This window comes from Ambystoma mexicanum, chromosome 6q (assembly GCF_040938575.1).
Source record: "Ambystoma mexicanum isolate Mex_15411 chromosome 6q, UKY_AmexF1_1, whole genome shotgun sequence".
Classification (NCBI taxonomy): Eukaryota; Metazoa; Chordata; class Amphibia; order Caudata; family Ambystomatidae; genus Ambystoma; species Ambystoma mexicanum.
In genome coordinates this window covers 1493540425-1493568175 of record NC_090937.1, presented here as the reverse complement: position 1 = coordinate 1493568175, position 27751 = coordinate 1493540425, and the positions used below count along the sequence as shown (strand labels likewise).

The 27751-nt window shown below is 45.2% G+C and overlaps 1 pseudogene; it reads right to left on the bottom strand.

The window, feature by feature from the left end:
* Positions 1-4438: 4438 nt before the first annotated feature.
* LOC138515358 (E3 ubiquitin-protein ligase RING2 pseudogene) lies at positions 4439-26764 on the bottom strand (annotated as a pseudogene).
* Positions 26765-27751: the final 987 nt, after the last annotated feature.

Here is a 27751-nt window from a genome sequence, read left to right as displayed (position 1 = left end):
CTGGTGGTCATGCAACATTGTGTTAGGGTCAAACTCTACTCTGGGCTCCTAATGTCTGGTATGGACCGTAGTATATCTGATTGTGGTTGGGGTTTAGTCCTGGCATCTCATGGCATAAACTCACCCTAGGAATATAATCAAGGTACCTAGGACTAATGTAAGAACTTCTATCACTGGGATCAATTGAGTGGCACATAGGAGTTTGGGGAAGTGTTCTCCGTTGAGCCACACCCCTCTGATGGTGTTGTGTGTCATTACCTGCCTGGGTTTGCGCTGATTCTAATGGCATGTTTACAGACTTCACTTCTAGAATTGCCAGTGTGGATTCCGAAGTATTTGTTTTGCTTTTTATTTTTAATTCCCTTTCCTTTCTCATTAAAGAATACCTCATAAATCAAAGGTGCTTGTTCAATGATCCTTTCTATAGTTTTTTCCTGTCAAACTCCCAGATTAGCTGAGAGACAATTTCCTTTTGAAGCACATCAAAATATTCAGTTTTGAATTGTACTGAATTAGTGTTAACGGTCATATCAAAACACGAGAAAGCCCTTTTTAAGTTTTGAAAGAATTGGTGAGGGGCTTCATTTGGTTGTGCAGACCTACTATAAGCAGCTTTCTTGGCTTGCTGTATAGACTGATAGAGTGAGAATTGGTGTCTAATTTCTTTCTCAAAATCTGCCCATGACAAATGTTCCTGTTCATTTAGGGCACGGATAACGCTGACAGAAGCTACATCCAAATTGAAGTGAAAGTACTGCCCATATTGTTAGAGTTATCACCTCCTTTTTTTAATGTTCTGCTCAAAGCTTTGATAGGTTTCATTACTTGCAAAGCGCTACGTGGTGCATTCTGGGATGTGTCATTTTGTCCATCACTCATGTTCCTTTGTGGATGAACATGTGTGTGAGCTGTTGACAGTGATTTAGAACCTAATACTGGATCATAACTAGGCCTTGTCAGGTCGACAGATTCTGGCAGATTTCCCTGGCTAGGACTGGTATTGAAATCATCTTCAGTGAATGTAGTGCACAGTCACTTTTCTTGGGATTTGAAATTAGAGATTTGCTGTTCCATTTCTTGGCACTGCACATGGAGCTGTTTGTGCCTCATGGGAAAGAGCAGAATTATCATTCCTGACTTTAGTGATTATTCCTTGCAACTAATTGATTTGTGCCTGGTAATGGTAAACTGTTTTGGTTATTTCTTCATTCACATCCAATAGTTTATATAGTTCACTCTCTCTTGCATGGAATACCTTATCTTTCTCACCATCATCCTTTCTAAGTGTCTGAATTTCTGAAATTGGAACATCTCTATCCTGTCACCTTGTCTAACACATGTTTTTAAATGGATCCATTCCTACTCACTTTCAGCAAATTGGTTGCCTCTCTGAACCAACTGTGCATCAAGGTCACTACATGTGGCTTGAAGCCCTGTGTGTAGCTCTCTATGTTTTAGCTTTGCCTTTATCTGTTCCACCCTTTCACATTCTGTCTCCTCTAAATTATATTGCAACTTACTAATGACCTCAAAGTATTTTCCCTGTAGCTTCATGAACCTATGTATCAGAAGCCACAGCTTGGCGCACAATCTGATAATATGATCTCTCTCCTCCTTACGCTCTGAAGCTTTGAACAGTTTAAGATGACAAAATGTACAATGCTTCCTTCATCAAAAATCTTTTCTGAATTTCAGTACTAATTCTGTCTTTCCATGTTATTATTTTTTCAGACGACCAGTTTGCAAGAGCAAAGAGTTTTGTTTCAAAATAACCCGATAATTCAGAAAACCCAGATTCTATCTCAGGCATGGTGGATTAGTGTCAATAACACAATAACAACATTAATGTGCACACAGCACAGTTGCTACCACTTTACTCACAGTTCCATATCAGAGAATGACCGTACACTATGGTGATGCTATATTATTCAAAGCCACGCCCAGAAATTACTTTACTGCTTCCCGGCAAACACACCATAAATATGTAGGTGATATTCTGTTGGTATTTTCGGTTTGCTTGTTGGGGTATTGTGTTTTATAGTGGGGATTCTAAATATAGGGAATGGCCTGATGATTGTTCTTATATCTGGGTCATTAACGCTGAGCCAAGACTGGACTTAGCACACTCTAGATCATAATTTCATGTCCTTGAAATATTTTTTACAATAACACGTTATGCCCTTTTGGCGGTTCCCACAAAATACATTTACCATGTAACTTGTTATTGGTTATTTATAACACTCTTAATACCCAGAGGTTTCTAAGTGTGGACCCGCAGATTGAACATGTGCTGCTCTGCTTCATCTTGTTTCCAAGGTGAGCGCATTGCCCCTGAGCTATGCTCCAGAGACAAATCCCAAATACTTAATACGTCATTCATACAGAGCCCCGGAGAAGAAAACAATTCACTCAACTTTGCTTTGTATTTTATCACATGTGATAAAGTGAATTGCTGCCTATGGAAAATTGAGTTTACCATTTGTTTTTACATCAGTCTGAAAACTAATACAAAGAACCAGAACCCATAATATGAAACCTGAAACTGATTTACGTTTCACTTTTTGTTCTTTATCCAAAGTTAGAAATATGCAAACTAGGAAAACAAAAGTACAATGCACAATGTTCACATGACATTTCAAATCTGTGATTCTAAGGTGAAAATGAAAGCTTCAAAGCACAACTCATTTACACTTTTTTTTCTGCGATGAATGAGCCTTGCTTTAATAGGTTTCCAAATGCTCTTCTTTGCGATCAATGCCAAGGCTCCTGCTTAAAACTGAACTTGGCAATGTATACGTTTCTGTCACATCTGAAGGAAGCGTGTTGTATAAACGGGAAACAGACATGAGAACAGCTGTTCATGTTTAAAAATGCAAGCACACCTTGATGTAGTTGTTAAAAGCTCTGGAAAACCAAAAACAATTGTTAATTCCATGGCAACACTCTTTCAATTACACGCCCCTCAATTAAACTGAACTCACCAAGAATAATGCTTGATTATGTGTACCCCAGGACTGTAAGCAACCTTTGTCTATCTGGATAACACCCACACAGGAGGCTGCCTTAAGTGCTTCACTCTGCTTCATTCCCCTCAGAGCCTGGAAGGAGTTCACAAAGTCTTTTCCCCAGCGTTCTGTCAACAAATGCCACACACACCAAGGGACAGTGTGTTCTCCAGATTCCAGAGCAAGAAAAGGTGCACCAGCCCAAAAAAGGGAGCCATCCTACTGCCTGCAGTGCTATTTAAACCCTCTGTCTAAGGCCTCCCATAATGTGTGTCAGACCTACATAAAATATAAGAATCCCTGCCTTTCTTTTTGATGTTATGTGCCTATCAACATCACCTCCCTTTAGCAAGCTAATTCACAAGAATGTTCTAGCAACACATGATTATTCGGACTACTTATAATGCAGCAACGGATGAGAGTGGTACATTTCTTTGCACTGTCCTTTCCTTTTCTTTGAATGCACAATGGGCTACTTTGGACAGATCACCTCGCTTAGCTCAAATCTTGTCATGTATTTATCGCAAAACAAAACTAATTCTTCATGTTTATTTTCCTGCATTTAAAATGAACCTTGCACATACCAGATGCCTTCATATTCAGTTCATCAATTTGCACCAAGATTTGTACACAAAAGTCATGGACTGATCTGCCATGAATGTTAATAGGGGATATATTAGAGGTTAGGGGATATGAATTTGTAATTGTCAGTTGTTATGCTTCATTGCAACTCATTCCATAATTGTGGTGTAGTGCAAAATGATAACATCATGTCATGTTCAAAACCTTTATTTTTCCTGGCATGTGCTTTGTGCATTCACAATACTGAATTCAACCCAGAACCTCACACCGTAGTTCACTGTGTTGAAATGTGGAGCCCTAGCCAGAATTCGGAGTCCTCTCTCCCTACAGATAATAAAAACAAAATAAATATATACACATACATAATCCAAAGTAATTGTTACAAACATTTTAAAGATCCAGGTTCCACTTAGGGCCTCATTGGACTGTAAAAAGGATTACAAGAAAATGTTAGCCATGAGTGGAACTCAAGGACTAGGCTGGAAGAAGATGATTGCCAGCTTCCAAGAATGCCATTAGGTTTTATTGAGTATTAGCTTTTAATACACTTGGTGCTTTGAAATGGGTTGCTTTCAATTTCACTGGAAGATATACTTTCTACAATACGCAATATAAGAGACAATCTAGTTTGTGACTTGTGACTATTTCCCCTCCAAAATTGCAAAGGAATGTAATGAGCAAAATGAAGCAAAAAATAAAAGCGGAACATGAGCTCAGTCAAAAATGTGAAGACATTGCCCAGATCTTCCAATGTCTGTGTGCTTGATGAAAAGGATGCTGACCCCAATCTTTCAATGTTAAGAAATAACTATAGTAGGTGACCGTCTTTTCTTCCAGCTTTCATACAAAAATTATTTGTGCACCTGTGTAGCTGCGTAATACAGTTCCATGGATTTGAACTTGCCATTGGTTGTTGCGTTGTATATTGTGTACTATTTCTTACCAGCTGTGTTGAGGCTTATCTGCCTAAACTCTCCCTTACACTGTAATTCCTCCAATGCCAGTCTGAAAGCGAGGTATTTGGTTATGTGGTCCAGTCTCATTACCAGAAGTCTTTATGTACCTTGCATGTGCCTGTCGTCCTTCTCCATGAGAGTCGGGTGTGGCCTAAAACCTAGTTCTGTTTTACTAGCTCTATCCAGACTAGGGGCTCTGGCCACAGTCTCATTATGTTGTCCAATTCTAGGCTTGATACATCAGAAGTCTTGAACTTCTTGTAGCAGGGGCCAGCCTCGAGATTGCTGTGCAGTGAAGCCTTGCTGCGATGCGAGCTGTCACCATTTACCTCGCCACTGCTCCCCTTCTCAATCGGCTGCTTTTTACTTCTTTGTAACCGGTTTATGGCTTGGGTTTTAGGCCTTCTTCAATGCTGTAACTGAGAACTTGCTGATTATTGTGTTTGTTGATTTTCTGAAGTACCCTTACCTGGTGGGCTTCATACGTATCACTGAATGGGACAAAACCGAATTTCCGGTGATCGGATCTCCCCTTCCTATTACGGCCTGAAATACGGAATACAGGCCAGTTTCTCTGGGTCCTTGTCCCATTTCCAGTGACTCAATAAAAAGCTTTGGCGTTAAACTCCTACCAGCAGGCTCTAGGGAAGCCTGCATTGCTTTAGTATGTAATGCTGGTTTTACTAAACTGAAAGTTCTGGGGAAAATTTTGTCATTCCTATTGATTACGTGCCGTACCAAGGTGGTTACTTCTTCTATTATGGGATTGCTGGATTACTGCAGTCGAATCTAACTTGGTCGAACAGCTTTTTTGACTCTGCACCTGCAGATCCTTCAAGACGCTCCCCCAGACTCTTGAAGTGGGAAAATGGAACAACAGGTTCCCGCCAATCCCCTCTCGTGCTTGGCCTAGAGGATCACGGCCTAAACACCCGCCACGAGAGGAGTTTGCCTATCTACCAGACGACCAAATACCCTGGTACAGGAACATACGGATGTGCCCACCCACCTGCCCAGCAGCCCGCCCTGCCCATGCCGACACCTGCGGCATGGATCAACTCGATTAAACCAACACATTGTTAGAGATGCCATGACGACCTAGCCAACGGTCAGCACACCTGTGCAAACATGCACACCGGACACTCCCACACCAATCCACACGAAGAACATACTCAGTGCTATGACGTAGGCGACGGACACACCCACGGACGTGCATCTTTATTATTTTCCACATAGGCTCTCAAAATGCAGAAACGCAAGACGCATAATGAACTCATCTAAAAAAGGCTTGCTCACGCTTCTTCTAAAACCATGTACCATAATGAAGAATATAACGGAGACACGATACTGGGGATAGAGCAATATGATACCGTAACCTAAAGCGCTGTGCACCAAACGGTTCCACCTATGCACCAGGCCCGAGTAGGCCGCAAGCAAAAGCTTCCATGAACATTGAATCAGCAAGAGCTCGGTTGCTGACCCTGCAGAATGAGCCCGGCGAAAGCACACAGCCAAGGGCACAATGTTGCAATCTCGCACGCCGCAAGCCGACGTCAAGGTCGCACCTGCAAATTAAACCAGGCACACAGTGGAAAAAACAATATTAATTGTGCAGGATTCTGCCTCAAACACGGTCCCACCTCACGTGACCAAGCCAAACCTGATAGGATGCCAAGGCCAGGAGGAAGAAGGCGCCTGGATCCCACGTTTCAAGACACAGGCAGATACAATTAAAAGACTCAATGGACATCTGCAGCGGTGGGAGTAGTCGGCCTTCCAACATATGAATAAATCCTCACATTGTCTGCACCTACCCATAGTGAAACATTGTTGCAAATGACAGGTGCACCGCGAGCTGGGAACAGCGATGGTCCCAGACTGGGAGGCTTGCGAGCGGACCAATCAGAACATGGGGATCTTATCACTGACGCCATTAACATTGACCAATCCTCAGGGGTCTTCATGTAACAATTGTCATGTATCAAATTGAAGGGACAACCCAAGTATATCACCTGACTGACCCTCAACCACTAACACCGTTCTCTATACGTATGCTATACTAACCCTACCACTCGAGTAACCAATCCAGAGTGGCTAAACTTTCTAAGGTGACGCAAGTAGCGCGTCATACTAAGGTAAAAAGGGCCTGCGAGCCCCACGATTGTGTGTGTGTCAGGACGGACGCGTACGATCCTTGACCCATCCCTGCCGGTTTGTCTAATAAACAGCAGAATCACCTTGCTTCTTGCGTGTGTCTCATACTCTATCTCTTTTGGGATATACGGGAGGAGTTGGGGCCTCCCTGCCCGGAGGTCTGCGGACGGCCCGGCCGACCCCGGCAGAATTTCCCCCCGACAAGTTGGAGGCACTGCTGAGATCTGTTTAAGATCTGCTTTTTATTTTTATTTTTCCAGGTACTCCCGTTGCGAGGAGGCCCGGAGGCGCGGCCCCCTCTGCCGCTGCCCCCTTCTGAGGACTACAGGACCATCGCGGAACTGCGAGAAGACCGGACAGCGCAATCCGAATATTGGCCTTCGGGAACCGGTTGAGAAGTATCCCGCCCGCGGTTGGCGAGTGTCCAGACGTGGTCCAGACAAAGGGAGGTGGCGAGCCGCTTGGAGGGGTGCACGCAGTCGAGCGGCCCCGCATCAAGAGAACTTGGTGAGCATGCCACGCACAACAAGCAATGTGAAATTGTGAGGGAGGGGGGAGGAATTAAATACGGGAGGTGGGAGGTGTTGCACAGGTGCGCGGCGAAGGTTTGACAATTTAGTGTTGGCAATGAAATGAATGGTAGCCGAACGAGTGCGAGAGCAGTCGGCTACGTTACGCGAGAGAGGGGGGCGGAGCACGAAACACCACGTGCGGCCGCTCGTAGACACTGATTAGCCTAGGTCGCAACTACGTGTAAGGGTGTGTGTGTGCGCGGTTTCCTACGATTTGGTAATTATTGATCAATGAGTAGATGAGGATCCCTATTGATCGAGCAAGAAACTCGATAGGTAGATGACGTTTCCCTGTAGACGGTAGCTAGCTGGTTGCCCAATACGGAAGATAATTGGCTGGTTAAGCCCTCCTGTCGAGGGGCGTATCACACGCGAGGCGACGCAGCGTGCGCATTCCGATTATATTATTGATTACCTTGTTCCAGGAGTGACAGGAAGACAGCTCTGAGGTTAACGGGGGTAGATTGCAAGTGTATTTTGGACTTAAAGAAAGAATATATTAAGAACTTACCAGTAGTTCGAAGAGATCGGTGACGTCACCAGTAGGGCTTTCATAGGATATCCCGAGCACAAGGCATCTTTTTTTCTGAGAGTGGTGGGGAAGAGAATTGTGGTAAGGGAGTGGAAACGGAGATAAACGGTAATGAGTTGATCGGGGGAAGGCGAAACGGGGGACGTGGCTGCGCACGGAGAACGCCAGCCTCGGCAAGTGTAGAAGAGGGAGGAGGAGCAAATGAAAATAGTACGGCTATATAAGAACGTCACAAGGGGTACGCAGCCGCAGGGGGCTACGTGCGCCTCGGCCGCAGTGGCCGTACGGGTGTTCTGTAAAGGAAAAAAAGAAAGAAAAGAATATACAAATGTAAATACTATATTTTAATAATTTTCCTTAAGCGGACTATCGCAAGTCCCCAAACTCACGGGGCCAGGTAAGGGTATAAGGCTGCGTATCGTAAGTGTTAGTAAGATAATAGCTACCAAATAGAGGAAGGATAACTAGTGGAGCGCTACTATGTCATATGGGGCAGGATCGGGAGGGTGGGGGAACACCCTCACTACCCCACTACAACACATATGTACAACACTGTCACCCCATAGGGAGAAACTGATCAAGTATAGCATAGAATGGACACAGGGGACGGATAACAAAATGACAACACCATGGCCGCCTAATGGTAGCTTCGATCCATATACCCAACATTCACTATTAAACCATCTGCATAACACATACAAGGGGAAGAAGTTGACACACCACGTGGAGGCGTTTAACTTATGGAGGATGTTCCAAGGGTCCCGACCAGGACCAAATGGAATGTTCACTGTGGGGGAAACACCGGAAGAAAAAGAGATTAAGGAGGAAGGAGAGAATGGGGAAAAGGAGAGTGAAGGCCCAAAGAACACGGGGAACGGACAAGAGGGAGGAGAAAAGAATAATAACTCAAAAGAAAATGAAATAAAAAAGGAACAGGGCGACGATATACCCCTAGCGAAGGTAGTGAAAATAGAGGGAGGGGCGTTGTACCCTTTAAGAGAATTAGGAGAAATAGAACGAGGACAGTTAAGGGCGGCTGAGGGGTACTCAAACCCGGCATACAGCCCGCCACCATATGCAGCTCATAGGAAGATGCCAGCAGGGGAGGGGAGGACTGGAGAAGAGCAAACTGCAGAAATAGGACATGATGAGTGGGTAGCTGCACAGATACTATTAAAATTACGAGATGAGGATAATGAGGATAATACCAGGGAGAGTGAAATGAAAGGGGAAGAGCTGTTACGACAAAAGGAAGAGATTTTGGAGGAACGACTAGCAGAGTTAAGGGATGAGCAGAATGAACTGATCAAACAGCTCGAGAGGGAGGAAAGAGAGAGAGCGAGGGAAAGGAAAGAAGGTAAGAACGAGTTGGAAAAACTAAGGGAACGAACTGAGGAGCAAAGGAGAGAAGCCGAAAGGGTAAAAGCAGCAGCAGAAAGGGTATCAAGAGCAGTACTACGAGAGAGGAAAAAGGAAGAAGAAGAGAAAGAAAAAGAAATGGCAATGTGGAAGAAGAGATTACTATCAGAAACGACTAGGAAATACGAAGAAGGGAGGGTGATAGAGAGTATATTAGAACGGGAGAGGGTGAGATGGGAAAGGAAGAAAGAGGATGAACGGATATTGGAAAAGATGAGTAGTGAAGTAATAGAGGAATTAAAAAGGAAAAGGGAGGAAATTGGTAGAGAGATGGAGGAGAGAAATGAAGGGGAAAGAGAAGATAGGAGAGGGGAGAGTGAAGTAAGGAGGTATGTATATAGAGACACAGAAGTAGCAACAACATCAGCGCAAAGGGGAGCGGTTGGTAAAGGAGAAAAGGGAGAACCGGACCTAATAGACTTAAAAACAGTAACGATCAAGGAGAAAAAGACAAAGTGGGGGCCGCCATTTACAAATGACTTTTGTAGTGAGGAAGAAGAAGGAATGGAGAAGGAAGGAAGAAACAGTGAAAGGGAAAGCCTACATAAATTATACACCACCCGGACCAATACAGACTCACCATGGATTTGTAGGAGAAAGGATGAACTGGAGAGAAGTGAGGAGGAAGAGCAAGGAATAGCGGAAAGACAGACACATAAAGCCACACCGTCACCATCCCACCCTACATGCTCAACCACCTCACGCTCATTACGTACAACCAAACTCACGCCCTTCACAAACGAACTGACACCCTATGCAGGTAGGCTTAGAGACCTCCCTAGACGCAGGCAGGAAGGACGAATACACACACCCACATTAAATACAGGAAATGATGAAAGAAGGCGAAAAGATGGAGAAGAAAGAGTTACGAGCAGGGGAAATACGGACGAAATTTACGATGTAGGAGAGAGGGAAGAAGAGGAGGGGTGTGAGGACTCGATTTTATGGAACCCAAGGGGTAAAACGAGACACAACGTAATGCCACTTCTGGAGAGGGGAGGGGTTAGACCACAATACGTCCCTTGGAAGCATGCAGACAAAGAAAATATAAAGTGCAGGCTCCCATCATTAAGTGGAGGTGCGGGTAAATGGATATATGAAATGGAAAAACACACCGCAGGACAGAAACTGGCAGTGGGAGATGTAAAGTGTCTTCTAATATCTATATTAGGGGATGCAGCGGATGACATTTGGAAGCGAGCGGGATTCACTGGGGTAACAATAACAAACACATCGCACGATGTGGCACCATTCGCAAACTGCAGACATGCACTATGGCAGGCACTGAGGGTACAGTACCCAGACACATCAGACATAGGAGCAATTACCTCACGCAAGATGCGTGAGAACGAAGATCCTGTTGATTATATCCAGGAAATCCAAGAGAAGTGGCGCATGGAAACTAGAGAACAATGGGACAAAACACCAGCAATATTCTATCATATACTAGTACAAGGGCTCCCAGAAGGAGTTCAGAAACAACAGAAGAAAGTAGTGGGAATGGAAGCAAAAGCATGGCCAGAAATACAACTGACAATAGTGCACCATTGCAGGACATGGCAAGGAAAAATGAAACAAAAGGAAGAGGACAGGAAAACGGAAGAGGCTAAACTAGTACAGAAAAAACTTACTAAATACACAATGGAAGGGGCACTAATAACTACACCTGCAACAATGACCCAAAGCCCCACACAAGTAGTGGCTGCACAAGATCCCTCCCAAATACCATCCTCACAGACTATAACACAACAGGTGCCGCCACTCCAACCATACACGACCAACATGGGAGGAGGATACTCAATGCCAGGAGCTGGGTATTATAATTACAACAGGGGAAGAGGAGGAATTATGAGAGGGAGAGGATACGGATATAACACACAACAGCAGGTGGGAGGACTTAGAAATTCCTACCCCACCGGGCAACCAGTATACCAGGACAACACAGGAAGCTCTCCATGGCAGAGTAGGGAACCACCGGTGTGTTGGAGTTGTGGATTAGTAGGGCACATGTCACGCACGTGTAGAGTAAGACCAGGAACACCATCATGGAGCGAACAGGGACAATTAAGGCCAACACAGGAACAGCAGGGCATACAGCAACAGCAGACGTTGCAACAGGGAAATGAACAGCAACAACTAGTAACACAACAACAGCCACAGGCATATTCACTGCCACAACAACAGGTAGCAATAACACAACAACCCCAAGCACAACAGACACAACTGGGTAGGGTGACGGTTCTGGGACATAACCCTTACACAGGAAATGGTCAATCATTGTACCCTCAATAGGACAGCCCACAGACGGCCTTGGTGTGTCCTATCCTGTCGGTAACACCTAATAGTGCGACCCGGTCTTGCATAAGGGAAGGTAAATTTAAGATGTCAGGCGAGGCCATGAACACCCAAGGATTCTCTGGGGCTAGGGGGTTGGTTCCCTTTACTGATAACATTCCCTTATCAATAGGGGATTATGACATGTCAGTCCAACTTTTATATTATAGGGAGTCACCAGTAAATATACTGGGGAGAGACATCATGAACAGGTTGAATATGACGATCTCCTTTACGGAGGACGGCATCATTTGCTCTACTCCAGGAATTAACATGCTCACAGCACGACAGATTATGCAAGCATACTGCGGACAGACAGCGATTAGGGCTGAGCCAGTAGATGGTGAACTATTCCAGTACGGGACAGACATGGCATTTGCATGGATGCCAGGGATAGAAGGAAAGATCTGGAGGAGGCCAGCAGCCTATTTGTTCAGACCAGAAACACCAGCCAATGAACCAGAAGGAAAGGTGATTTCAGTGGACATAGAGAGCATTATAGCAACAGCTGATTACATTGCGGTACATGCCCAAGACAGAGAAGGAAGAGCATGGAGGGCAGTGATAGCACTAGTGGAGGGATGTAGACTCACCCAGGTGTCAGATGAGGAGCTGTTCTCAGAAGAAAAGGAGGAAGGTGAAATGGTGTTTATGATGAGTGTGGAAATATGGCTAAGAGTGGCGTACAAACAAGTGGCTCAGAAAATTGCAATGGCACTTGAGGCACCCACATCCACCCCAGTTCCCTTCTTTAAGGAGGATATGACAAAAGTACCCACATCATTATGGACTACTAGCCCCTATGACGTGGGGTGCATAAAAAGTATAGGGGGAATAAGGATAAAATTGAAAAAAGGTGCAATACTCCCCAGAGTGAAACAGTACCCACTTTCAAAAGAGGCAGATGAGGGCATATATGAAACAATAACGGCCCTTATAAATAATGGCATATTGGTCCCCTCAGAGTCACCATGTAACACGGCTGTATACCCAGTGCGCAAGGCTAAAGGGGGGTCTTGGCGCTTCATACAGGACCTCAGGCCCTTGAACAACATAGTAGAAGCAGAATACCCCATAGCCGCAAACCCGGCCACAATATTGTGTGGCATTCCAGCAGAAGCATCACGATTTACAGTGATCGACCTTAAAAATGCTTTTTTCTCAATACCATTGCACCCAGACTCACAAGATCTGACAAGCTTTACTTACAGAAACACAAAGTGGAAACACACCAGATTGCCACAAGGGTACTGCGAATCACCCTCAATCTTCAACAGAGTAATACAGATGGATTTGGGTAACATTGAAGTGGAAAGCACAGTGTTGCAGTATGTCGACGACATAATAATTTGCAGCACAAACGAAAGAACATGCAGAGAGGACTCATTAAAGATGCTGACAATATTGGCTGAAAAAGGTTACAAGGTAGACATGGAAAAGTTACAGTACTGTCAGGAACAGGTACTTTACATTGGTCAGCTCATATCCCAACATGGAAGAAAGATTGCACCACAAAGAGCACAGGCCATTTCAAAAACGCCAGTGCCACAAACAGTGAGGGAACTGCAGCAGTTCCTGGGTCTGTACAACTACTGTAGAGCATGGGTATTTGATTACAGCTCATACATAGCACCCCTGCTTGAGGCGTTAAAGGAAGCTAACAAAGGGGATAAAAAGTTGGGGTGGACAATGGAAATGAAAGAGGCTTTTGATGAACTGAAAGATGCGATATCAACTGCTCCGGTACTGGCAACCCCAGACTATGAGCGACAATTCTTTATATTTTCACATTGCGACTCAGCAGTAATGAAAGCAGTGTTGGCTCAAAAAACAACCATGGGCTACAAACCAGTAGCGTTTTACAGCGGCCACTTAGATCCTGTGATGTTAGGTCATTTCCCTTGCGAACAAGGTCTCGCCGCAGCTGCTTTTGCGGTAGAGAAAGCATCAGCAATCACCATGGGGTGCCCAACCACACTGTTTGTGGAACATGCACTATTTGCAATATTGAATAAACCTAAGTCCACCCTAACCACGCAGAGGGCATCAGGTTATGAGATCATATTATCTAGAGCTGAACTATCAATTGTTAGATGTAGCACATTCAACCCTGCAAGGTTCTTAGCAGAAGTAATTGAGGAAGGAGATTATGCACACGATTGTACGCAAATCACTGAAATGTACTCATGTACTAGAAAGGTTGAAGAGTACGCACTAGAGGGAGGTGAGCTCCTGTTCATTGATGGGTCATCAACTATCAACCAAAGGGATGGTATAAGGAGGACTGGGGCAGCAGTGGTAAAAATGATGGAGGTACCGGTGTGTGTGGCAATGAAATGTGTACAACTACCACAGCATTATTCTGCTCAAGCAGCAGAATTAGTTGCACTGATCTTGGCGTTGAAGGAAAGCTTTGACAAACGAGTGACCATATATTCTGACAGCGCATATGTTACGTCCACTGTCCACTCAAGGCTGTCGAAATGGAGAAGAAGAGGGTTTAGGAGAGCTGATGGCACTCCAGTGCAACATGCCCTCCTATTGGCTGAACTAATTGAAGTAATAAATGACCCCCAAGAATTAGCCTTGGTCAAATGCACCGCACACACTAATGGTGAAGACCACATTTCAAAAGGGAATGCAGCAGCAGACGCACATGCGAAGTATGCTGCATATTTTGGTGAGATATGGAACCCCCCAGAGTCAGAGAGAGGGAGAGGGAGGGGAATGGCTAAGGAGATGTTGATAAGGGAAGGGTACACCCATCTCCCAGCCACACAGATAATGGAGCTACAAGCGGCTGCACCAATGGCAGAAAAAGAAATATGGGTAAAAAGAGGATGCACAATGTCACCAACTGACGCACTATGGCGCCAGGGTGACACTGGAAAGATTGTAATACCACTGGCACTATTGAACACCGCCCTGAGCCAACTACACCACCCAGCCCATACAGGCAAGGAAGTAATTGCAGCACGAATTAGCGAAGATTGGTTCTGCCCTGAGTTAAATTCCCATTTGTCAAATTTTATCAGCAATTGTCTCACATGCCAACAGTTCACGGCCGGTCACACGCTGAAGGTGATAAGAGGTACTATACCCCGGCCAGAGGGACCCTTCCGACATCTCCATATTGACTATGTTGATATGATCAACGTATGTCAAGGAAACAGGTATATGATTGTAGTAGTATGCCCATTCTCGAGGTGGATTGAAGCAGGGCCCTGTTCACACCCAGATGCATTCAGAGCAGCTAAATTCCTAGTGAGGGAGGTCTTCCCCAGGTGGGGAGTGTGCGAGTTACTGCGGTCAGAAAATGGCCCACATTTCGCAAACGAAATGTTCCAGCACATCACATCCTTACTGAACATCAAACATAAATTTGCGTGTGCATATCACCCACAGGCCAACGGTATATGCGAACGCCTGAATGGCCTACTGAAGGAGGCAATTGCAAAAATACAGCAAACAACAAAGAAGAGTTGGTTGTATTGCCTCCCGCTAGCCCTATTTGAGCTAAGGAATAGACCACGTTCCGACCACCACCTCACTCCTCACGAGGTGTTTACCGGACGTCAAATGCGCCTTCCCCTAACGCCAACATCAAGAGCATTCACAGATCACGAGAACACTGCAATTGTTCTTGGTGATGAAATGTACCAATATGTGTCTTCTTTGATTACTAGTGTAGTGTTTGTGTCTCAACAGCTCGAGCGCACGCGGGGCGGGTCTAACAGCGACCAACGAGAAGACGCGGACAAAGAACTGGAAAAGGAAAGACTGTGTAAAGTTGCTAAAGGTGACCACGTACTACTACGCAATTTCAACAGAAAGTGGAACAGCCCACGCTTCACTGGCCCTCACCTGGTAGAGGAGGTATCAACAAGAGCAGTAAAGCTACAAGACAAACGTGCCTGGAATCACCTACACAACGTAAAGATCTACGAACTCCAGACCCGCCCCAGCGCCACCGCCAGGGCCACTGGAAGAACAACAACAGCGTCACCAACGGAGGAAGAGACTTCTACCACAACTAACGGCCAAAGTGTCCCCATACCCTACCACCCCCCAGATTCCCCAGAGACAACTACTAGAAAAGAAAGGGGTGATCCCCATACCGCCCACCCAATGGTCACACGATCAAAGAGTAAAGAGACTTCCGCCAGTTGAGCCCCAAACCCCCTGCCATCGACCCCCTACCCACTGCAGTAATAACTGAACTAAAGAACATTGTCTTGCACATATACACATGTAAACACCTGAATGTTCTCTTTCTTTTTTCTCGCACATGCAGGTACAGCGTAATATTGTACTGCTAAGAAAGTAGATAACTAACAAATTCACTGCCCAGGAGTAGATGGTACCCTCAGACAATAACTACCCGGAAGAATTGTCACACCAATTTGTATACGAAATAAAAAGGCCAACGTACCTGAAAAGAAGGAGGGTACGTGTCTACTACACAGCATTCCTCTTGGCCATAGAACATTCAATGCCCCACCTCCAACCATACTTGCCTGCCCTAAGAGATAGACCGCTTAGATTGGCGTGGGAACAGCTCTTCGCCTGGGCACTGAATGACTATTTGATAGGGAGAGCTTAAAAACAACAACTAACACTAATAACAAGCATATTGAGAATTTTCAGGCGGGCAACTTTAACGTCGCAAGAAAAAGCTGCCGGACTGCAGCAAGGTAAGAGCAAAATGCCGGTGAAATTAGCCTCTGTAATAAAATTGATAGGGATTTTAATGATCACCGGGTTCTTGGCTGCCTCTGTATGGCAGTACAGCTATGCTATCAATATTATTGCTGTACCCAAACCTAATACACCCCCACCCCCAGCTGCAACAGGTGTTACGTCAGGTACTAGTAAAATCCCACACAAGGGAAATAGAGTTAAACGCAGCACATACTCAGATAAAAAAGGTATTGACAACTACATACAAGATTCAGCACACATTTCAAACAACATATGGTACCAACACATGACCCACATAGGTAAGCAGACAACAGAAGACAGCTGCTACGTTTGCTCATTGATCCCATACGCCATGAGCGCTTCTCGAACATTTGTTGCCACGGAAATAGATGAAAAGATAGCACGATGTATAATATACCTGGCACTGTTCCAAACGAAAGGAAGATTTCAAGGGACAGTGGTGAAACTGGTGTGGAAAACACGAGACACATATCCATACGAAAACAACTTCCTCAAGACTTATTTGAGTTACCACAAGAGCAGTTTACATGCTGAAGCATTCAGATACATAACAAATGGTCCTGAAAAAGGAGAAACAAAGAAAGTAACACTACAGTACCTACCATGTGATTGGTACGCCACTGAAGTTCCTGGTAAAAAAGGATGTTGGGAAAGGCCACTGGTGACAATAACAGGGAAGGTGTACATGGACAACAGATGGGAGATAGGAGTGGTTGGCAGCAACATGATAACAAGAGAAAATATTTCAACTATTGATGAACACAACCATAGATGTTGGATGACTTGGGTCAAGTACGTACCCATGCTCACGTGGATGGAGCAGGATGAAGACCCAATAACAATACTGCCGCTAACTGCGCCTAAGGTATGCTACCAACATAAAGGAGAGGTGGACGTAGGATACAACACCAACTGTGCAAGCGTGATGGAGTTACCTGAGGGGGGAGCAGGAACAGCAGTAGTAATGGACCATTACTGGGCCTGTGGAGAAAAGGAATACCACACACTGCCCCCTCTGTGGAATGGTATATGCACAATGGTGCACGTTAATGTACCATCACTGGTGGTACCCCAGAAACATGTGAATGTGGCGAACTTCCCCAAAATGGATGAAAGGAACAAGAGGAAGAAGAGATCTGTACAACCTCAGAAGGGGCCAGAGAACAAAAACAACGGCAACAATACTGTCCTGAATAGAAGGAAAAGACAAGGAGAACCTCTGACAGGAAATTACCTATGGGGAAGGTGAGAAACAGCACTCACTTCAATTCCGCCAGAACACAGACTATTCAGCAGAGCAGCAATGTTCTTCTCCTCAATAATACATCCAGGACTACAGGCTTACGCAAATGCAAAATGGCTCCAGATAACTCGATGGGAACTAATGATGACTATTAATTCTACAGTAAATGGATTCAACGCAATAAAAGAGGAACTGCGAGCTGTGAGGATGGTAGCACTTCAGAACAGATATGTACTGGACCTCCTCACAGCAATGGAAGGAGGAGTTTGCGCAAAGATAGGACAATCATGCTGCACATTCATCCCTGCCAACGATGTTGACAATGGTACACTGACAGAAGCAGTTTCACAATTGGCCCAGATGCACTCCAAAATGATGGATGAAAGTAAAGGTGTGAAAAAGGATGAGAGCTGGTTTTCAATATTATGGTCATGGATGCCATCTTGGCTGTCAGATGGACTGAAGATTATAGTTGGATGTACTATTTTGGCTGGAGCTACACTGATCATAATAAGATTTTGGAAGGCCCGGAAGGCACGCACCACAGACGAGATGATCGAAATGGTTGGTATGCACCCCTTGATGCCAACAGATGACGGCCAACACACAGGCACAATCATAAAAGAGAGAGAGAAGTTGCGCAACCAGATCATCACCAACCACCTGGACCCACCATCTGTGAAGCTCGAAAACCCAAGAAACCCAAGGAGCTACATAGGGAAATGGGTATACTGCACTCCTGGAGGAACCTGTGCATATATGTATTGGTCATTTGAAGACCATGCTAACCACTATGGACATTTGGGAGGAATAACTAAAATATGGAGAGTGAGAGGAGATAAAGAAAAGGATATGTTTGTGGTCGACAAGTCGACCAGAGGGGGGACTGAAGTGGGAAAATGGAACAACAGGTTCCCGCCAATCCCCTCTCGCGCTTGGCCTAGAGGATCACGGCCTAAACACCCGCCACAAGAGGAGTTTGCCTATCTACCAGATGACCAAATACCCTGGTACAGGAACATACGGATGTGCCCACCCACCTGCCCAGCAGCCCGCCCTGCCCATGCCGACACCTGCGGCATGGATCAACTCGATTAAACCGACACATCGTTAGAGATGCCATGACGACCTAGCCAAAGGTCAGCACACCAGTGCAAACATGCACACCGGACACTCCCACACCAATCGATATGAAGAACTTACTCAGTGCTATGACGTAGGCGACGGACACACCCACGGACGTGCATCTTTATTATTTTCCACATAGGCTCTCAAAATGCAGAAACGCAAGACACATAATGAACTCATCTAAAAAAGGCTTGCTCACGCTTCTTCTAAAACCATGTACCATAATGAAGAATATAACGGAGACACGATACTGGGGATAGAGCAATATGATACCGTAACCTAAAGCGCTGTGCACCAAACGGTTCCACCTATGCACCAGGCCCAAGTAGGCCGCAAGCAAAAGCTTCCATGAACATTGAATGAGCAAGAGCTCGGTTGCTGACCCTGCAGAATGAGCCCGGCGAAAGCACACAGCCAAGGGCACAATGTTGCAATCTCGCACGCCGCAAGCCGACGTCAAGGTCGCACCTGCAAATTAAACCAGGCACACAGTGGAAAAAACAATATTAATTGTGCAGAATTCTGCCTCAAACACGGTCCCACCTCACGTGACCAAGCCAAACCTGATAGGATGCCAAGGCCAGGAGGAAGAAGGCTCCTGGATCCCATGTTTCAAGACACAGGCAGATACAATTAAAAGACTTAATGGACATCTGCAGCGGTGGGAGTAGTCGGCCTTCCAACATATGAATAAATCCTCACATTGTCTGCAAATACCCATAGTGAAACATTGTTGCAAATGACAGGTGCACCGCGACCTGGGAACAGCGATGGTCCCAGACTGGGAGGCTCGCGAGCGGACCAATCAGAACATGGGGCTCTTATCACTGACGCCATTAACATTGACCAATCCTCAGGGGTCTTCATGTAACAATTTTCATGTATCAAATTGAAGGGACAACCCAAGTATATCACCTGACTGACCCTCAACCACTAACACCGTTCTCTATACGTATGCTATACTAACCCTACCACTCGAGTAACCAATCCAGAGTGGAGATAGGTTTTTTGCTAAACGTTCTAAGGTGACGCAAGTAGCGCGTCATACTAAGGTAAAAAGGGCCTGCGAGCCCCACGATTGTGTGTGTGTCAGGACGGACGCGTACGATCCTTGACCCATCCCTGCCGTTTTGTCTAATAAACAGCAGAATCACCTTGCTTCTTGCGTGTGTCTCATACTCTATCTCTTTTGGGATACACGGGAGGAGTTGGGGCCTCCCTGCCCGGAGGTCTGTGGACGGCCCGGCCCACCCCGGCAGAATTTCCCCCCGACACTCTCTCAATCTCCATCTCTGCTGTGACAGCTTCTTAGGATGCCAGTGAATGGCTGAATTCATTTCAAAATTCGATGTGTCACACATAGAGGAATCCATAAAACTGGTGCTAACTATCTGCAGACTAAACTGGTGCAATAATATCCCAATAGACTTTTGTGTTCGGCTTCCCAACCCCTGTTAAGAATTCCACGTTACTGAGTTTGCCGTTTGGAGGACGTTCTTTCTCTGTCCTTGCCCCCACTGGAATTCTCTCCCTCCCCATTTCTGTGAAATTTCTGATCATTTCTGTTTTCACAAGGCTCTTAAAATTTACTTAATTTAAATCTCCCCATTAATTCCAAGGAAGCCTCAGGGTTCGGCCTCTCCACACAGTGCCTAGATGTGTTTTTTTGGCTTAGTTCACACTTAAAAAATGAATACAATAGTAGACCACATTCCCTGATAAAGACCCAGGAGGGTTGAACCACGTGTTGGCTGGAATCTGATAAAAAGTCACTCATGATCAAAATGATTAGTCTTGGTCAATTCTCTGTCATCATATGAAACTTTACTCTATACTTCCTAATCATCCAGCACCAAAATGACCAAGGTTCTACATTTGCCTTTAATGTATTAAATTGGGCGTCCCAGATTCATAAAAAGAACTTGATTAGGTAAAGGAAAATTGTGTGTGCCTGGAGTAGGGTGGGTGGAAAGCTCCCCTGAATTAGAAGTCACCCAATTAAAACATCCTACAGATACATCGATATTTCTCTTGTTTCTTGAACCAATCTATGCAAAATCTCCTCACTCTATCACGCTAAATAATTCCTTACAACAATAATTTGCTGCTAATTCAATGTCACCCCTTTGGTGACAGTTGTAAAGTTACTGTGAGACAAGGTGACTTGTGATGGTTCAGTTTTCCTCCCTTTGAGGCATAGTCTTGACCGACATTTCCAACGTCATATTGTTTGTTTTTTTGTAAAACTTGTAGACATTTAGGGGCTGATTCATGGAATTTGTGTGCCGCAAAACGGGGATTTGTGCGCCATTCTGCCCGCAAATCCCTGTTTAACAAATGGGGATTTGCGGCCAGAATGGCGCACAAATCCCTGTTTTTTCGGCGCACAAATTCCATGAATCAGCCGCTTAATCCCGGTTGAATAATTCTTTAACTTGGAAAAACGAAACATTTTTTATAAATAAAGAGGCAATAGGTAGCTGTAAATTGTGTAAGTTATTTGTGTAGATCAAATATGCACAATTGAGCGCAATAGTGTATGGCAATATTTGCTAGACTCTGGAAAACCAATATGATTTTTGTGTACAAGCATACATTATGCGTGTATAATGAAATGAGTTGGATGGTGTTTAGTGGTAGTGGTACTGAACTGTTATGCACATCCATGAATATGTTTGTTTGCCTCCCTTGACAAAGTCCTATATTTTGCACCATGCACCCTCGCTAATGTACTCCCCACCAGTGTCTCAACACAGCATTGGCTGACTATCCATGCAGTACTATTCCATCTGCAACCCTCTACTCCCTGTCTTTAAGTCTATTCACACCCTTGATCCCCCTGTCTCACATTGTGTATATCACACTACCCTCCAGTGCTGCCCTCCAACTGTCTGTTCCTTGAACACACAAGTCTACCTCTCACTTCAATCGTTCTTTATCCTTACTCCGCTCCACTGGAGAAACTTCTTCTCTGGACATTAAAAATTACACCAGCATTCATGGGCGTAGGACATGGGGGGCAGAGGGGACAAATCCCCCCTACAATTTTAAGTGGGGGGTGTAATGTCATTTATCCCCCCCAGAATATATGTTTGGTGTGGGGTGCAGGGATCTGTTTTTGAAGTGGAAGGAGGGGCTCCTTACTACGTAAGCTGCCCTCTCCCCCTGGCCCCCAAAGCATGTGGGCAATACCCTGGGGGCAGATGGGTGATCATCTGCCCCCAGGGAAGGGGGGCAAACAAAAACAAGATCATTTCTCTTAAACCTAGTTTTGGGTGGAGTTGGTGTAGGTGGGACCACTAGCCACCAGGGATTTTTGCAAGGGGGTGGCCCTCTCCCCCTCCACCCTAAGTGGATGGGGCACCTTATGTACCTCCCTGGGGGCAGATTTCTGCCCCTAGGAAGGGGTACATGAGATGCCCTCCATCCATTTGGGGTGGGGAGGGAGAAACCACTGCAAATATTGGCAGAGCCACCCCTCCAAAGCCTGGGGCAGTATGTTTTGACCCCCCCCTGGGAGCAGATGGTCACACACATGTGCCCATCTGCCCCTAGGGAAGGGCAAAACAAATATATATATATTATAACTTGTTTTGGTGGGGGTGGGGGGCCCACTAGACCACCAGGATTTTTTGTGTATGAAAGAGCAGTGTGGCCCTCCCCCCCAACCTAAGTGGATGAGGGGGAACCTTATGTAGCCCTTCCTGGCGGCAGATTTCTGCCCCTGGGAAGGAGTACATGAGATGCCCTCATCCATTTGGGGTGAGGGGAGAGGCCACTGCAAATATTGGCAGAGCCACCCGCCCCCAAGCCTTGGGCAGTATGTTTTGCCACCCCCATGGGGGCAGATGGTCACACACATGTGCCATCTGCCCCTATAGAAGGGAAAAACACAAATATATAAATTATAACTTGTTTTGGGTGGGGGGCCCACTAGACCATCACGATTTTTTGTGTTTGAAAACGGGGGTGGCCCTCTCCCCCCACCCTCAGTGGATGGGGCACCTTATGTAGCCCTTCTCTGGGCACAGATTTCTGCCCCTAGGGAGGGGTACATGAGATGTCCCCATCCATTTGGGGTTGGGGGGAGGCCACTGCAAATATTAGCGGAGTCACCCCCCAAGCCTGGGGCAGTACATGTGCCCATCTGACTCTAGGAGAGGGGCAAAACAAAAATATAACAAATTATAACTTGTTTTGGGTGGGTGTGGGGGGACACTGAACCACCATGGATGTTTTTAGTGGAAACGGAGGTGGCCCTCTCCCCCCACCCCAAATGGATGGGGGCATCTCATGTAGCCCTCCCTGGGGGCAGATTCCTAGCACAATGTGCCCCTGGGAAAGAGGCAAAACAAAAGCAAAAATTTAAAAAATGATAACTTGTTTTGGGTGGGTATGGGGGTCACTAAACCACCATGGATGTTTTTAGTGAAAAGGGGGGTGCCCACGGGTGTCTTCTTTTTGGAAATGCATGGGGTTGTCTGTTTTCCTTGGTGGCTTTGACACCCTAGGCCCAAATCTGTAGGTTGTCCACATGAGCAAAATCTGCTTTGCCGAAAGGCTTGGGGTTATAAGTGGGTTAGCCTTTTCCTTTTGCCCCAAGTCAGGTGCATCCACACATGCGAGGTACCCGTGGGAATCCACAGAGGTCTGACTTGCACGAATCGCCCCAGAATGTATTACCCACAATCCCCCGCAGTCTGAAATTTGGTGAAAAAACTACAATTTTCAGACATTTCCCTCTGGCACCCACCGAAACACGCTGCCATCACCACATGTCCTACCTTCCTGCGTTTGCACAGGTATCCCAACGTAAACGGTACCTCACATGTGTGGGTGCCTCTACCTGGGCACAAAGGGAAAAGGCTAAACCACTGGAAACCCCCAAAGGGTTTGGGGAGACAACCCACATATTTGGGCCTAGGGTGTCAAAGCAACGAAGGAAAACAGGGTACCCCATGCATTTCCAAAAATAAGACACCGGTGGGAATCCATAGAGGTCTGACTTGTGCGAATCACCCCTGAATGTATTACCCACAATCCCAGACAAAGTGAAAATTGTGTTTTTTCCACTAAATTTCAGACTTTGTTAGGGATATATTGTGGGTCATAAATTATGGGGCAATTCGCGCAAGTCAGGGTGTCTTCTTTTCTTTTCTTCTTTTCGAAAATGCATGTGGTTGCCTGTTTTCCTCCGTGGCTTCTACACCCTAGTCCCAAATCTGTTGGTTGTCCACATGAGCAATATTCCTGAAAATCTGCTGTGCGAAAAGTCTTGGGGTTACCAGTGTTTTAGGCTTTTCCCTTTGCACCCAGGTAGGTGCACCCACACATGTGAGGTACTGCTTTCATTGGGAAACTTGTGGGAATGTGGGAAGGTAGGCCATGTGTTGTTGGCTGCATGTTTCGGTGGGTGACCAGAGTGAAATGTGCGGAAATTGTGTTTTTTTTTGTCATTTTCCTGATTTCCCCCCAAACTATGGAATCTTTACCTACATAGTTGTTGCCTGACCTGCGCAAATCACCCCTTCCTAAACTTGGAATATTGTCTACTTTTCAGAAATGTATGCCTTTCTGGCTTCCCATTCAGCTTTCCTAACCTTTTCTTCCATTCCATCCACGCATGTCCTATTGGACAAAAAAATGCCAAAATCGCCTACCTCTCACAAAACGGCTGATTAGTATATCAAGATATGTTATTTTGGTTTCCACTCAATCCGTTCTTGAAAGCCTGGAAAATGGTGAATCCAGAACAGCAAACCATTTGTTCCTAGCTCTTACAAGGAAAACACCACAGGCTTCTTTGGACAACATTTTATTGGCAGTTTCTGAAAAAAAAACCAAATGTTCTCCTTTTTGGTTATTTTCTCTCACCCCCATACAGCAAACTTGGATTCCTGGGTGGCGTTACAACTGCGTACATGTGGGGAAAAAAGGGGCCAACTTTGGCCTAGATATCTCATGTAACAAAGAAGTTACAAGGGATTGAATGGCAACATACCGAAATCACCAAAAAAGGCCTTGGCACTGGGGGGAAATACCCATGGCAGTTAAGGGGTTAAGACGGTAAAGCCTCAGAGGAGGGATCATTTGTAAGGTAGCTCAGTTAGTTAATTCTCCAAATGCAGATTGTGCACAGGAATATGTAAAACCTCTGTTCAGCACCTGGCTTAATCTTCCGGTGGGATAATAGAGTGCATGCATTCAGCTTCCAATGCAACACAGCATTTTCCAGGTCAATTGGTTCAGGAAAATTGGTGGAAAACACTATTACTGTCGCTTTTTCTAATTGGCCACATTTTTGTGCATTTTCTGGGTGGACTTTGGGAGCCGAGTGGACACACCAGGACCCCCTGCATTTCCCACTCCACCAGACAAATGTGGCCTTACTGCCAGCATGGATTCTCATGCTGGAAATAAGGAAAGGGATTCCTCTGGGATCTGCTTGGAAATGAAACCTGGTAAAAGCGGGTGGAGTCCAGGGATATTGATATTGATTGATATTGATATTTTATTTCTATCACGCTCATACACAAGTGTTTCAGAGCGCGACAAGGCAAGGGAAGGGGAACAGGGAGAACAAAAACAATGATTTTCCTAGGCCCAGTGACATTGAGAACGTGGAAGTGCAGGGTAGAGGGGGTAGGGGAGAAGTGCATGGAAGGGGGAACAAAAGGAGAGCGAGAAGGAAAAAACAAAAATATTAATAAAATAATAAATACAAAGGCAACAGACAATGGGAGTGCAGTCAGCAAGTGGCAAGTGCTGGGTTTATGGCAGCAGGCCATATAGGTCTGAAAGTGCAGGAAGAAAAGGGGAGGGCTGTATGGGTATGGATGCAGACCCCAGTGCAGGAGGTGGCCCGGAGACAGTGCATGAGGGTGGCAAGATGAGCAGGTACCTGGGCCCAGAGGACAGAGGGTGGCCAGGTGCATGGCGCCGAGGGAGAGTAGAATCAACAGGGGAGAGGAGAGGAGAAGGCAGAAGCAAAGAGGAAGGTTTTGAGGTGCTTCCGGAACCAGAGATGGTTCTCCTCAAGTTTTAGAGTGGCAGGGAGGCTGTTCAAGAGGGAGGCCCCAGCCGAAGACAGACACTCAGAACATGTGTCTGCCTAACGGCACGTATATGTTTTAGTAATTACCATGTATACCATTGACATTTTTTTATCTAGTATATCCGCTAATCTTTATTCTTGCATTTCTATATACATTAAACTTTTTTAAGAGAACCATACCTTACGTCAACACAATGTTATACAAATACACGGGTGCCTGGAGAGCAAGCCACTTCGTTATCTCAATCACACCATAATAGCGCGGTTTCGCGCGGGCACGATGATGTCATCACGCAATAACGTGTGTGCGCGTGACGTCACCGCGCTTGCATCGGCCCGCGAGTACACATATATTCGCCAAGACTGTATGCTGTCAGTACGGCAGCAGAATCTGAACGTGCAGGACATTGTTCACTCAGTGGTAAGCAGCTTATCTATTCTCTCACCTCTCCTAAGAATCAAGCTAGACTGGATTTACCTCCATCCTTGTCACACTATTTCACTTCCTCCATACAATTCTCCTTACCTCCCCTCTCCATTTGATTCATGCACACCCACACTATTTTTTTATACAAGTGCACCTAAATCTTCTCTCAACCTAGTATCTTTTTGGGTCTAACCTGTACTTGTACCATATAACCTCACATATTTTTACATTAATCTCGTGACATAAGTATTGTTATATATCCATTTATCAACAGATAAGACCCTGTGCTACAGACCAAATAACGTATTCTACCACAGAGTGAGAACCTTTATACCAACACCATTGATCTTATACATAAGTAAGTACTCATCCTGCCTTACTTGTGACATTGTATTGAGACACAATGTGATATTTTAAACAAAACACCATACTGCTTTCCCACCGATCTTTATCTGTTTCCTTTCTTTTTCCTCTCTTTTCTTCCTCCTCTCTCTCAGATTTGAACACAATTGTTCTATACCACAATCCTCCTGAAGAACCGCCGCACATCAGCGACGGGGAAACACGTGTCGAGGAATCATATTGTTTTCGCTTCTTCAAACCACCATCCTCCAAGAGGTACCATATTGCTTCCATTCTGTTAAGCCACAACCTTTCAAGTGGAACTACACTGCTTCAACCAGGACTCATACTACATCACTTAGTGGATATAACTAAGGACACTAAAACTTGGAAATGTAATTGGATTGAGGAACCATATAGCTTTGTTCTGCCAAAACCACAACTTCCGAGCCTCAATCACTCTTACAAATCATCTTGCTGAAACCAGAACTTTTTATTTCAATACCTAGTGAACACAACTAAGGATATTACAATTTGAAATTTAATTGGACCATAACATCGCATCAGTGAACTCAGTGACGATAACTGAGCACACTTCAAGTTTCAGCCAACGAGCACATTTCTTTTCAAAGTCTTTACGCCAGTAACTTTTTGGTACCAGGATCTTTACCTCAATATTAAATACTTAGTGCATCCAACTAAGGACATCACAATTTGAAAACTAACTGGATTTTGCCCAAGCACCAGTACAAAAAATTACTTTTTTGATTTTGTTTCTACAACTAGATTTGCCCATTCCATCTATGCTTAAATTCAATGACTTGCAAATAAAAAATATTTTTGTTGTAATTCATCATTAGTGTCATTATTCTATTTTGAGAAGCGCGACAGGAGGGCTTTTTCCCTTTTCAGTCTTCCGAGCCCAGGTCAGCCTCTGTGGCATCCCTCAGTCGCAGCATCTTGAATTCATTTTTCAACTGTCAATCGATTCAATATTATCCACCTAGAGCGCCATCACTGTTTCTTAGGCTGATCCGTTTTTTTCTTTACTATCAGTATCGTCAGCAGTGGGCAGCTCTAACAGGATCAACACAAAACATCTTTGTTTATCTATTTTTTAAAATATCCTACACTCTTCAGAACACCAAGTGATTATGCTTAGAAACTTTGAACAAAGAGAGGAAGAAGCCGAACGCATCTTTTCGGGACTATCAGAAAAACCCACTGTTACTCCAAGCAGCAATAATCTCTCACTAAGGCAACTATTTCTAACTCAAGAAA